Source organism: Acartia tonsa, chromosome 4 (assembly GCF_053477335.1).
Source record: "Acartia tonsa isolate MP-2025a chromosome 4, ASM5347733v1, whole genome shotgun sequence".
NCBI lineage: Eukaryota > Metazoa > Arthropoda > Copepoda > Calanoida > Acartiidae > Acartia > Acartia tonsa.
Window position 1 is genome coordinate 51490145 of NC_137263.1, and position 13217 is coordinate 51503361.

General features: G+C 32.5%; 1 protein-coding gene and 1 non-coding gene across 2 annotated transcripts in view; one reads left to right on the top strand and one right to left on the bottom strand.

Annotated features, from left to right (window-relative positions):
* The window catches only part of LOC145315528 (uncharacterized), a 158304-nt gene that overhangs the window by 73173 nt on the left and 71914 nt on the right, over positions 1-13217 (bottom strand). The gene's annotated exons all lie outside the window — the stretch shown is intronic.
* On the top strand, positions 1056-1259 carry LOC145318444 (small nucleolar RNA U3). Its single transcript, XR_013879337.1, has one exon. It is a non-coding gene; the product is annotated as a small nucleolar RNA U3 (small nucleolar RNA).

Sequence of the window (13217 nt, forward strand, 5' to 3'; positions counted from 1 at the left end):
GCAAATATTATTAGTCAACAGATAAGAAAACTTTATTATAAAACTTTGAGGACTTGTGTAACAAACAGAACAATATCCCCTCCCTCCCAGCATCAAAATACTAACATTGTGGGGGTAAAGTGTGCATAATAGCGCACAAAATTGTGCACACTCGGGTAAAAAGAGTTTGCACAGCTATAAAAGTTAATAAAAAGTGTTGATAGATGATGGGGTTAATGTTTACCGTGGTTTTTATGGCTGACACGATCTGGTAGGGTTACCACACAGCCACCCAAGTATCGGCTGTAAGGGGACAATCAGCAGAATAAATAAAAAAACAAAACAATAAACAAGAATGCAACTGTAAGTCAAAAACTCTGAGTAATGATAAACTATGTATTTCATTCCTAAAAAAATTATTAATAATATTTGTTCAAGGACATATATTTCCATAAAAAGTAAAGCAAAAAATATTCAGATTTTAAAAATATAAAATAAAAACAAAACTGTAATGGAAAATAACATAGTTACATAACTTTAAGACAATTCAAAGTTTGGAAAATGTAAATTTAAAAGTCAAATAGTCAAGCCACTGTAAATTAACTTCTAAGTGTGTAACTGTTTGTCTCTGTAAGTTACTAGTCTGTAGAGGTATTTAGGACTATATGAATGCTTCACTAAAAAAAGAAAAATTATTTCTAAAGAATAATAGCATGGGGGCTTCGCCCTATGAAGTAATGGGAAGTCAACCCTCATAAATAGAAATATGCAAAAAAAATATTCTTTGTTTTATTACTCACACCTAACCTGCCAAGGAGCAGCTGCAGAGTTTTTTCTACAAACACGTGTGTTATGTAGTCGATAATTTGGCCACTAGGTGTCTATTTTTTTCAATAGAAGACCTCCAACTGGAGGTTACATCAACAAAGTATGTCACCAGCTATTTGAAAAAGTATAAAGATAGCATTTCTGAGGCAATACAGCAACTAGATCTAGCTGTGTGTGGAGGTCTACAGCTGGTCAGCAACCTATCTATAGTCTTTTCAAGCTATTTCCTAAAAAGGTCAGTGTTTAGCAAGATTATACTTCACAGAATCATTTCTGTAGTATATAACCTTTGTTTCTTTTAGAAACTTATAGATAGCTAAGCCATGATGATGAGTTGAATGCCACGTCCTGAGCGTGAGAAGGCGTTGATGGTTGACTCCATTAGCAAATCGATGATCGCTTGGAAGTCACTCTGTGATCTCCTAGGTGGACCATGACATCGGCTGAGTGGCTAAATTTATATCTTTGTTGTATGCTAGTCATACGATAAATAATTACAAATACTGGCAGGTTTACAAGCTGTTATCTACACTATGTAGAAAAATGGTGGCTTCGCCACTAGCCTCTAGTATAGCAAAAGTTATTTTACACACAAAAAGACAGACATACATCCCAATGTTCTAAAGAATAGATAACCTAGGGTCGACATCTATACAAAGACGTTTTTGTTTAATTTAAACCAAGAAATATATTTAGTTTTCTATTCACTTGTTCTAAATGGAGATAACCAATTATAGAAGTGTTGCTACGAAATTGAATGATTGTAGTTTATTTTGTCTAACTCCAAAATACTATAACACTTTTGGAATAGACTTAAGAAGCTAGATATATATCCTCCGGACAAATTTGTCTATAAATATCAGTGAATCTTTATTTTAGTCCTAATCAGGTTTTCAACAGTTTTATCTCTTTTAAAGTAATCTCCCCCTTCTCTCAAAAAATTTGAAGGGTATTCAACACAATCCATTGTAGGATTGAAATCATTTTAGGGTAGAGGCGACAAATCATAAAAAAGGGGCGATTCGTCGTACTTTTAAAGTGGCTTTTAATAGGTTATTTTAGGTTATATTGGATTAGGTGATTAACCCGTAGTGTTAGGCAATTTGCCCTGCAGGCTTAGAGCCCACCGCAGGGGCTAGAAATAGGAAGAAGCTACAGTGAAAATACGAAGAATCGCTCCTAAAGGGGAGTGGCCACGAAAGGGACCATACCCAAAAACTTTTATTGTCTAAAATTGACTGAAAAGTATTTTTGTAACAGCACCAGAAAACACATAAGCACACATAACCAAGCTGGTTCCATTGTTGTTTTATCTTATGGTATCACAGTTGTCTAACAACTTGAAATTGCGTGTAACTGCAGGGTGCTTAAGTATAATGAATGTTGCTAGAAACCGACACTCAAGGATGATAATCACCCATCCAGTCATTTAGGATCATCTACAGTTCAGATCTAGATGAGTCTGTCACACCTCCGCAGGCAATGCCAGGGCTACAAGGATAGGACAATGTTAATTAAATCACCCCCATGTTCTAAGAAAAATGGTCTTTATATGTATATTTGGAGGAAATCAGATGTGTAGATTATTTTGGGCATAAATTATTAAAGGCGTACAGTACACATAATTAGGTGCATGAAGCAAAGCCTGTTGCTGTAAAGAATACAAAGTAGGGTGAATGAAATAGTCATGAAGTCAAGTGGTAGATTAAAATGAAAGCCATTTTCACCTAGCAGCATATTTATATTGTCATTAAGGCTATATACAACATAGTAAAAAAGTTGAACATGAAACTCCCATTTGGTCTATTAAACACCTCATTAAACTAACATGATTCTTAAAAGACTACTTTTTAATTTAGTACTTTTATTGTGAAATAATATAATTATATGTCATTTACAAAATAGAAAAATACAATCTATGTTTTTTTAGCACTCAACTGATAGACGTATAAATGTATGCATATTAAAAGAGCCATCGCGTCGTGAGGGGGACATTAATATCAAGAACTTTGGTAAATTTTGTATACAATAACATACAATGCCATGTAGGGTAAGATATATAAGTTGGAAAGAATTTAAATGTTAGAGGAAGATTTGAAATCTGCATCAAATTTTAAGGATTTTTTATAAAATTCGTTTTTTGTATAATTCTTTGTCTAAAAGCGGAAATACAATTTAAGTTAATTAATTTCGACATCTGTGATTGGTGGATTGAAAATTATCTGCGCTCTGATTGGAGAAGCTTAAGTCTCGCACATCATTCAACCAATTAAAGCGCAGGTAGTTTCCAATCCACCTATCCTATTGGTCAAAATTTATGAACTTTAATTGTATTTCCGCTTTTAGATAAAGAATTATTCAAAAAACGAATTTTATAGAAAAAAAAATCCTTAAAATTTGATTTAGATTTCAAATCTCCCTCTAACATTAAAATTCCTTCCAACTTATATATCCTAATGTAGGTTCATACAAAATCATTTTTTCTTCTTTTCACATCTATTTAAGTTAATTTATAAGGGTAATTTAATCAGTTATATTTTTTTAATATGTTGAATAATTCAAGAATATGGCATTAGATTCCTATGCCAAATAAGCACAATATTTTAAGCGAAGCATCTCCATCATCAAGTATATAATAATCAGGGAAAAGAAAATGTGATTCTGACAAACAATTATAAAGGAAAATTTCCACACAACCCCCTTCCCTTTTCTCTCCCCTTATTACCCACTCCCCTTCAATCACATAAAAATTAAACGCCAACTTAACCCCAACAAAATTTTGCGGCAATTTCAATTGGAATTAATTGGCTGAATAGCAGCCGCTTATAATAATAATAAGAATGTCAACATCAAGCAAATATTTAGTAATGTGTTCAGACTTGTAATTTTGAAATAATATTAAATTTGAAGAGCGTTTACACTTAGTATTTGTTAATGTTTGTTTGTTTGACTGTCTGATTTATCAAGCTGCGCTTTTATGGATGTTGCCATTCTTGTTCGTTTAAAATTGTCATACGTTCTTTCTTGTTCTCTGAAAAAACGGTATACTATGGATAGAGTTTAACTTAAAGTCAAGAAGATAAAACATTATGATAACTGGTTTTGGCGATTTGAGAAAAAATTATCTTTATATTATAGCGAATTAGATAATCTAGGAAGCATCGATTTTGTCTTATTATTTTAACCCCAATCATACTATGTTGAATAAGATATATAAGTTTTCCGGAATTTTAAAGTTAGGGGGAGATTTGAAATCTGCATCAAATTTTAAGGATTTTTTATAAAATTCGTTTTTTCTATAATACTTTATCTAAAAGCGGAAATGCATTTTAATTTAATTAATTTTGGCATCTGTGATTGGTGGATTTAAAAAATCTGCGCTCTGATTGGATGTCGTACATCATTCAACCAATTAGAGCGCAGGTAGTTTAAAATCCACCTATCCTATTGGTCAAAATTAATTAACTTAAAATGCATTTCCGCTCTTAGATAAAGAATTATAGAAAAAACGAATTTTATAAAAAATCCTTAAAATTTGACGCAGATTTAAAATCTCCCCCTAACTTTAAAATTCCGGAAAACTTATATATCTTAATGTTGAACCTCATGTGCGTATTTTATGCGTCTGTTACTTAAGAATAAAAAATACATTTTGTTTTCCTTTTGCAGTTAGGGAGTTGAATCCATTTTTATAGAAGCAGAAACATAATCTATGATTATGGTTTGGACCCTCTAAAACTGTAATCTACCTTTCCACTTTCCCCTCTCTTGGTGAAGATATCTTCAACGCCAATACGATTTTTGAAATGTAAGATTCTACTTTCCTTTCTCTTGGTGAAGATATCTTCAACGCCGATACGATTTTTGAAATGTAAGATTCCATTTTTCCCTCTCTTGGTGAAGATATCTTCAAAGCCGATACGATTTTTGAAATATAAGATTCCACTTTTGACTCTCTTGGTGAAGATATCTTCAACAAGAGAGACAAAAGTGGAATCTTATATTTTAAAAATCGTATCGGCTTTGAAGATATCTTCACCAAGAGATGGGAAATTGGAAGGGTAGATTACAGTTTTAGAGGGTCCAAACCATAATCATAGATTATATTTCTGCTTCTATAAAAATGGATTCAACTCCCTAACTGTTTTGTGTTTATTTATTAAGATAATGGTGTTTATAGTATGTTTTCATATTGTTTGTTTTTTGTTTAAGAGTAACACGAATTGCTGTATCAACATTTTTTTTTGTAGCAAAGCCACTGCACAAAATAAAGGTATGTCTGTATATCTACTGTTATTTTCTTGATGCTGATCGGCAAAGCAAGAAAGGGTCTAAACTAGGTTTACAGCAATGCAAACTATCTTTCTATCATATAAAGTAGTTTTTTGTCTCTAGCGTAGGATCTCACAAACCATTGATCCGATATGGTTCTCCTTTAAAGTGAAGCTTTTTATATGTCCAGGGAATGTTTTAAGCTATTTTAATTTTAGATTTAATTCGTTGGATAGTTTCAGGCTATTTTTCTATACACCTTCAAATAAAAAGCCCTAAATATGCTAGGGGCACAGCCGCTAGTTATTGTATATTGGACTTTAACTAATAATGGTCTACAAAGTTTTATAACGGCTGCGTCCAAACTATTCAACCAATAATATTAATCTACAGAAGCAGTAATTTTGTCAATTTTCAAAATTGAGGGTTTGTATTGTCCACCGTTTTTTTTCTAAGTAATAAATAAAACATGGTTTTAAGTATTCCATACTGCCCTAAAAGCCTGTACGTTTCATGTATTTTACTTTTTATCGCTGCGCTAGATACGTAAACACCTGTCCTAGTTGTATGAGAATCTGCTGATTAAGAAGAAACCTTACCAATCATTCAGATCAAAATAACTATATACACCACCAGAAAGAAACTTTAGCCAGCAACAATAAAAAGATAAAATATTTTTCATAAAAAAAGAGAATAGTACTTCCTTTTAAAACAACTAGCGGCTGCGTCCCTAGCATCTATTTTAATTCGAAGGAATATGGAAGAGCTATATTTGGAAGGGCAGAAAAATAGCCTATAACCTTACATCGATTTATTTGCAAAAATAAAGTTTCCTAAAACCATATAAGGACCTATAAGAAGTTTTACTATAGAGGAGGACCATATCGGTTAAGCAGTTAGCGAAATCCTTCGCTAAAGACAAACAACGCTTACTACTTCATATAATATGATTATTCACTTGATTTTTGGATTATGAATTTCTAGGATCATTAGGTACAATGTTATAAGCGAAGCATCTCTATAATAATGTCTTCAAATGTAAGTATCCTTACCTTATTTAAAGAAGCTGAACATTTCAATAACTACTGAAAGGATTAAGTTTAGAGAAGCCTCACATGGGTCATGAAGTAGGTTTAGATAAAAACCCCGGGATAGTTTAAGATTATTTTTTATGGCCCCTTCCTACCCACTTGAATACAGATGCTAGGGGCGCAGTCCCCAAAGTTGTTAGGCGAACGAATAAGAAAAAATTAATATAAAACTACTTTGGGGACTCGTGTAATAACCAGCACAATGTACCCTCCCTTCCTGCCCTCTAGGTCTTTGGTATTGATCACAATTGATTTTCATCGGCCCATTCTTATTTAGATTTGTGCTTACAAAAAGTCATCTAGATGCAATTGTCGGTGAGTCTTCAATTTCGTAGAGTATTGAAGTAGTAAGCAAAAATTAAAGTCGTTCATTAGCAGGCCTGTTTGGTTATTAGCATACTAGCTGCTTTGCCCCAAAAGGTAATTTAAAAAAATTTAGTACATGTGGTGCAGCACCAAATAATTGGTATCATCTGCATCATCAAAAAAAAAAATTTAATTGATGGGCATTTTTTTATTTTTCGGGGGGTTGCGGGTGTCTCATTCCCTAAGAAAATAGCCTAAAACCACCACAGGACCACTAGGTATATTCCCTGAAGAGTATAATTCAATCGGTTCAGTGGTTACCGAGATCTAAAGCTTCAGACGGACAAACAGACATCGTTCTACTTTGTATTATAGGTGACAAAAGGTGAGGTTCAGTTTGCGTTGTTGTAATAATATGATTTTTCTGATTGAAGGACATCCAAGCTTTTTATCTATAGTGTGGATTTAATTTTGCAAAGTGCGGAATAAATTTGTTTTACCCTCCAAAATTTTACCCTTGGGGAAAAATGTACACAAGGGGTTACTCTATTTATGTAAGAGGGGTAATATTTATAATACTTTTAATTAATTTAGGGGAGGTAAACACCCCTTTAAACTTCCTTCTTGGAATTCCCTGTTCTGATTACTGACTAACTAAAGTGAAGCCCCTTATAATACCTATATAAAAAAGGACGCCATACATTACAAATGACCAATAATAGGCCAATACACAGATTAAACAAATAATTGCAGGACAGTATACATTTTAATTGACCAACAGTAGGCCAGTATGGCTTCATTTTTTTGTAGGCACTATAAAAAGGTTCGCGGAATTGAAGACTCACCGCAATTGTCAACTTAAAAGCCATTTCTTTTTAAATGTTTCAATTTAACATCACAGCAGGTTAGGAGGACAACTTCAGCAAATATACCGTTGTGATGCAACATATTCTAAGACTTAGAAACCAGCCCAATTGTCACTATGATGATAATCTTTACAAGTGAGGTCGGATGGTTGTGAGATATTAAACATGGACAGGGGGTGGAAATTGGGCTGTTTTTTACACTAGTCCCCAAAATCATGTAATAAGGTTTTCTTATTCGTTTGCTTAACAACCTTGGAGACTTTTATTAAATTTTGATTGGTTGTTTTTTTTTAGTTGAGTGTCTAAACGTTTTAATCACTAATTGTAAACTACTGATAGGGTAATTTGTGTATCATCATTAGGGTTTTACATTATTTTGGGTGCAATTGTCTTATCCCTTTAGATCCCAGTATATTAAACGCATACTTCTAAAATCACCCGGATTTATTCTATAGAGCTGTTTAGTCTAAACTTTTAATTTAATAATTTCTTAGGAATTGATTCTTTGATTTTTATTTTATTCATCCCAGAAAAATGACTATAATCGTTATGGCTTAGGAGTGGTTTTAATCCAACGGCTATAAATCGAAACCATACTGAAAAGTATCTTACGTTTAAAAACATACAGTTTTACGTCTTATACACAAAGAAGGCGCAGGAGCCTTGTTTTTGTTGTGAGGCCTGATCAACAATTTTGGAATTTCAACCTGAGTTTTGACATTTGGAAGGTATTTTTGTGGATCAGGTTTATTTGTATAACGACGCGACGGCTTGACAGCAGTTTTAATGAACCTTTAAAAACATTTCTAAAATTTTCGAACATATCTAGAACATGATCGAACAAAATACCTTGTTGGCCAATTGGCTGACGCGATACCCTTTACGCTATTGGTATTTTAAATAGTAAGGCATGAAATAGATAAGATCCGCGCAACCCCAAAGAAACAATTGACATGTAGGAATGTTTGATTAAACCTCTCTTGAGTTAAATAATGGACACTCACATTCTTGTATAATTTTAGTATAATTAGACAGGGATCTAAAGGGATAGGACAATGGCAGATAAATTGATCTACATCCCTAATGATGATACACAAAATTACCCTTTCTGCAAATTTAAATTAGTGGTTGAAACGTTTGAATACTCAACTTAATGATCTAACCAATCAAAGTCAATATTAGTCCCCAAAGAAAACGTTATTATAAAACTTTGGGGACTAGTGTAATAAACAGCCCAATGTCCCCTCCCTCAAACTGTTCTGTTGTTGTTTTATCAACAAACTAGCACCTGCATCCCTAGCATCTAGGAGCTCTATAAATGGGAAAGCAGAAAAAATAGCCAAAATCCTATTAAAATAAAAAAATAAATAGCCTTAAACAATCCTAGGACCTATTTTTCTAAATAAAGTCCTCTATTGGTCAGTAGTACATAGTTTCATTTGAAAAATGAAAAAACGAAGGAAAAATTGCACGTCGATAATATATTATGTGACATTTATTCAACATAAACATTAAAATTGTATGTCACAATGCATCAAAAGTTTATTTTTTTTATATTTAACGTTTGTCAATTTTGGTTTCTCAATTGTATCATTATTATTTCTAACTGCATGGAGGGGGGGGGGGGGGCGAAGTATACACTCCTGAAATTTAAAATCAAGTATAATGTTTGTATTTCCTTAGTTACTAAAGTATGCAATTACTCAAAAAGCCTTAAGCGAGTATCTCTCCTCCTACCTTTTGAAATTGAAAATAAAGGGGAGAAGAGGAGTTGTTTTTACCTGACTTTTGAATAAATTATTTCAGAATAATTGGGCAGAGGGGGTTCTATGCTTGACAAAGAATTTTCAGGGAAACCGCCCAGTTCCACCCTGTATTTTATTGATATATCCTGCTGTTACATTGGCTAATGACCGACAAAGCAACAGAAGGATGTTATCAAAATGAAGAGTTTTTATTACAATATTTTGTATGTGTTGTGTATCCTATATTATTGTGTGCAAAACATTTCATATTAACTTCCTTTTATTTTCTGAAGCCTTCCAGAGAGAGGGGACAATTGGCTGTTTATTACACTAGTCCCCAAAGTTTTTAAATATTTTTTTTTTATTCGTTCGCTTAGCAAATTAGGGGACTTTACCGATTGGTTGGTTTATTAAGTTGAGTGTCCAAACGTTTCACCTACTATTTGTAATCTAAAAAGAGAGGTAATGTTGTGTTTAACATTGGGGATGTATATCAAATTATAGGCTATTGTCTTATCCCTTTAGATCCCTGACTCTTTATCCGTATCAAAAACATTTTTTATCAGTTCTCGTCAGCCACGTACATCCTTATTTCCTTACACTTTCCTTCAGCAATCAAAAGCAGAGCCGCTTGATTTAAGAGCTGCGCTTTGTTGAATGTTGTTATTCTTGTTTTTTCAATATATAATTTTGTTGTAGTATCCTGCAGAGATCTAAAAGGATAATACAATGGCAGATAAATTGATGTACATCCCAATAGATGACACACAAAATTACCTTCCGTAGATACCAATTAATGGTTGAAACGTTTGACTTCAACCTAGCAAACCAACCAATCAAAATTTAATCAAAGTTTCCCAAAGTTGTTAAGCCAACGAATAAGAAAACGTTATTATAAACTTTGGGAACTAGAGTAATAAACAGCCCAATGTCTTCTCTCTCTCTCTCCCTGAATACTGAGTAACCTGGCACAATCAGATATAACATGTATTTATGTAAAATGTTACCTTTACTCAGGGAACTAAAGGGATAAGACAATGGTCGATAAATTGATATATATATCCCCAATATTGATACAGTTAGTAGTTGAAATATTTAAACACTCAACTTAATAAACCCACCAAATAAAGTTCAATAAGAGTCCCCATAGTTGTTAAGCCAATGAATAGTAAGACATTATTATAAAACTTTGGGGACTAGTGTAGTAAACAGCCCAATGTCCCCTCCCTTCCTGAGATTTACTACACACTGTTAAAAATAATTTTTTTATTTAGTATCAATTGATACTCTGGAGAGTATTGGACGTAAGTACCCTACAACTATATAATTAATATATAACACTATGTAATACTATATAACACAATAATTATTACTATACAGAACCCATACATTTTTTTAGTATCGATTGATACGCTCTAGGGTACTATAGAATACGCTGTAGAAAAGTTTATAAAAATAGTAATATTTTATACGTTGTAGGGTATCGGAAAATACGCTGTAGAAATGTTTCTTGATTTAGTACTATTTCATACGCTGTAGCGTATCAGACAATACGCAAGAGAATGGTTTATTAAAATAGTAACTATTTATACGTTCTAGAGTACAAATCTGTACTGTAAAGAATAATTGAAACAGACACCATTCGTGCACACCTCTCATGGAAGTGTTTCAATGCTTGGTCGTTTTAGACAAAGATGAAATGTTACTATTTATGCTCAGATTTATAGTTTTGTTTTTTGTAATTATGACTGACCATAGTTTTTATTTTTAAGGATAATGTTTAGTCCTAAACATCTTTAAAGTAATTTTTTTACTAAATTTACATTTAAATTAATGTTTTACTTTTATGGCTCTGCTTGGTATGTTTGTTGATATAACAAAATGTATATGTACATATAATAACAATATATTATAAACTGATCTTTCATTCAAAGTAAAACAGTTTCATACTGTACAGCGTATCAAAACTTATGATAGAGGATATGAAAAATTGCAAAGGAGGGTATTAAAAACTTACTTCTACCATATTGAATTTTATTCCCAAGAGCGTATTGGATAATACTCTACAGACAAATACATTATTAAGTACTACATGTTACTTCACAGAACATTACCTAATACTTAATACAGCATTGAAAACTTCCTTGTATCGTAATGAGGTTTTTTTCTTAGTAGGTACGGATTGATACTATACATTAATGTGAAGAATATAGAGTATCATCTGATGCTAAAAAAAAAATTATTTTTAACAGTGCATGCATACAAATTCCATGTATCTAAACATATAATTCAACCAAAAATGCATTAGTAACAATAATTATTTGTAATATTTAGTTGCAAGTTACCAATACTAAAGAAAAGAAAAACGCTGCCAGATTTTTGAAAGCGAAGCTTTTCTATAATTAGAGTCGGTTTGTCCGTCAGTTAAGATTAGGTTTTTTGTTAATTCAGATGTGTTAGAATTCTCCTATCGATTTCAATAATGATTCCTTGAACAACAAGATACAATATTATAAGCAGGGCATCACTATAATCAAACCCTACAAATTAGAGTATCTTGTATTTACGCCATTTTGCAATAATTTATATACAATTTTGATTAGACATTTAAATTAAGGTTTTGATTATTAAGTTCTAACACTCTACAAGAGCTATTCTTCGTTTGTCCCTTCTTCTTATTCTAGAGCTTCGCTTTTATGGGTGTTGTCAAACTTTTTAAAATTATTTGTCTGACCAAAGTGAATTTCTTTAATGCTGCTTTGGTGTTCATTTACTTTTTGTTACAAGAATAAAAAGTGAAAGAAGTGCTTAATTCTAAACTACGTGTTTTACTCTTTTTAATCTTATCTGTGCTCATCGCACGTCCACCAGTAAAAAAAGATCTAATCCTTCCCCAGTTTTTTTTTCAGGTCCTGGGTATGTTGTGCTCGAGTGCACCTGTGTCACATGTGTCATATTTTTGTTGGTTAAAAGCTTGAAATAATCTCAGTAGTGCTGCTAATAAACAATATACTTTTTAAAAGCGATGCTATTCTATAACTGGTTCTTACGTTCCGATAGCTCATATCGTTAATTTGGACATGTTAGAATTTTCCTATCGATTTTAAACTTTGCATGGTGATTTCTTTAACAGTTGGGTACGATTTAAAAAGCGTAGCAGTTCTATACTCGTTACCAGAAAGACTATACATCCACTTAAAACATGCTGATTTTAAAAACTATTTTAATATAACTATCCTTTTCATCCCATTTTTGAGACAATGATTTCTTGGACAACAAGGTACAATATTTTAATCGAACCATCTCTATAATCAAGTCCTAAAAATGTCTGCTTATTAAATTCTGTCACTAGTAATAGTAGTACCAGTAAATACGAGTGTTAATGTTCGTTTGTCTCCTCGTCTTAGCCTTTATGGATTAGTAGTGAAGCTTTTGTATAAGTGTTCGTCTCTCTCCTTCTGTCCTGGACTTTTTTCCTATCTCGTTTGAAAAGGACGTCAAGGGGGGGGGGGGTAAATGTGTTACTACCCTAATTCCCAAAATCAAAAGCTTAGACATCCTTGTCGAATGGTTACATCATAAGGTTTAGGACACATTATAAAATATAAATAATGTCTAGGTTTTAAAGAACCTTTTCTTTCTTAAATTCAATTTAATTTAAAAATCATATAAAGAAATTTTATTTAAAAATTGTATGTGTATGATATTACGTAGTATGTATACACATCATATGATTGAAATTTAATCTTTTCTAAAATGAAAATGGTTGTCCGTGCCAATAATGTTTGAATAATGAGATACAGCATGGGGTGAGCTTAATTACATGGGGGCCCCTCCATTAATGTAACATAATTAGGGGGTAAAGTGCGCTGACTATTTATAGACATGTATTATTGTACGCTCTCACATGTATGCCCTACCCTGTCAGGGAGGGAGGGGACATTGGGCTGTTTATTACACTAGTCCTCAAAGTCTTATAATAACCTTTTCTTTTTCGTTAGCTTACCAACCGTGAATTTTGATTAGTTGGTTTATTTAGTTAAGTGTCAAACGTTTCAAGCACTATCTGTAATCTACATAAGAGGTAATTTTGTGTGTCATCATGGGGGAAATACATCAATTTATTGGCC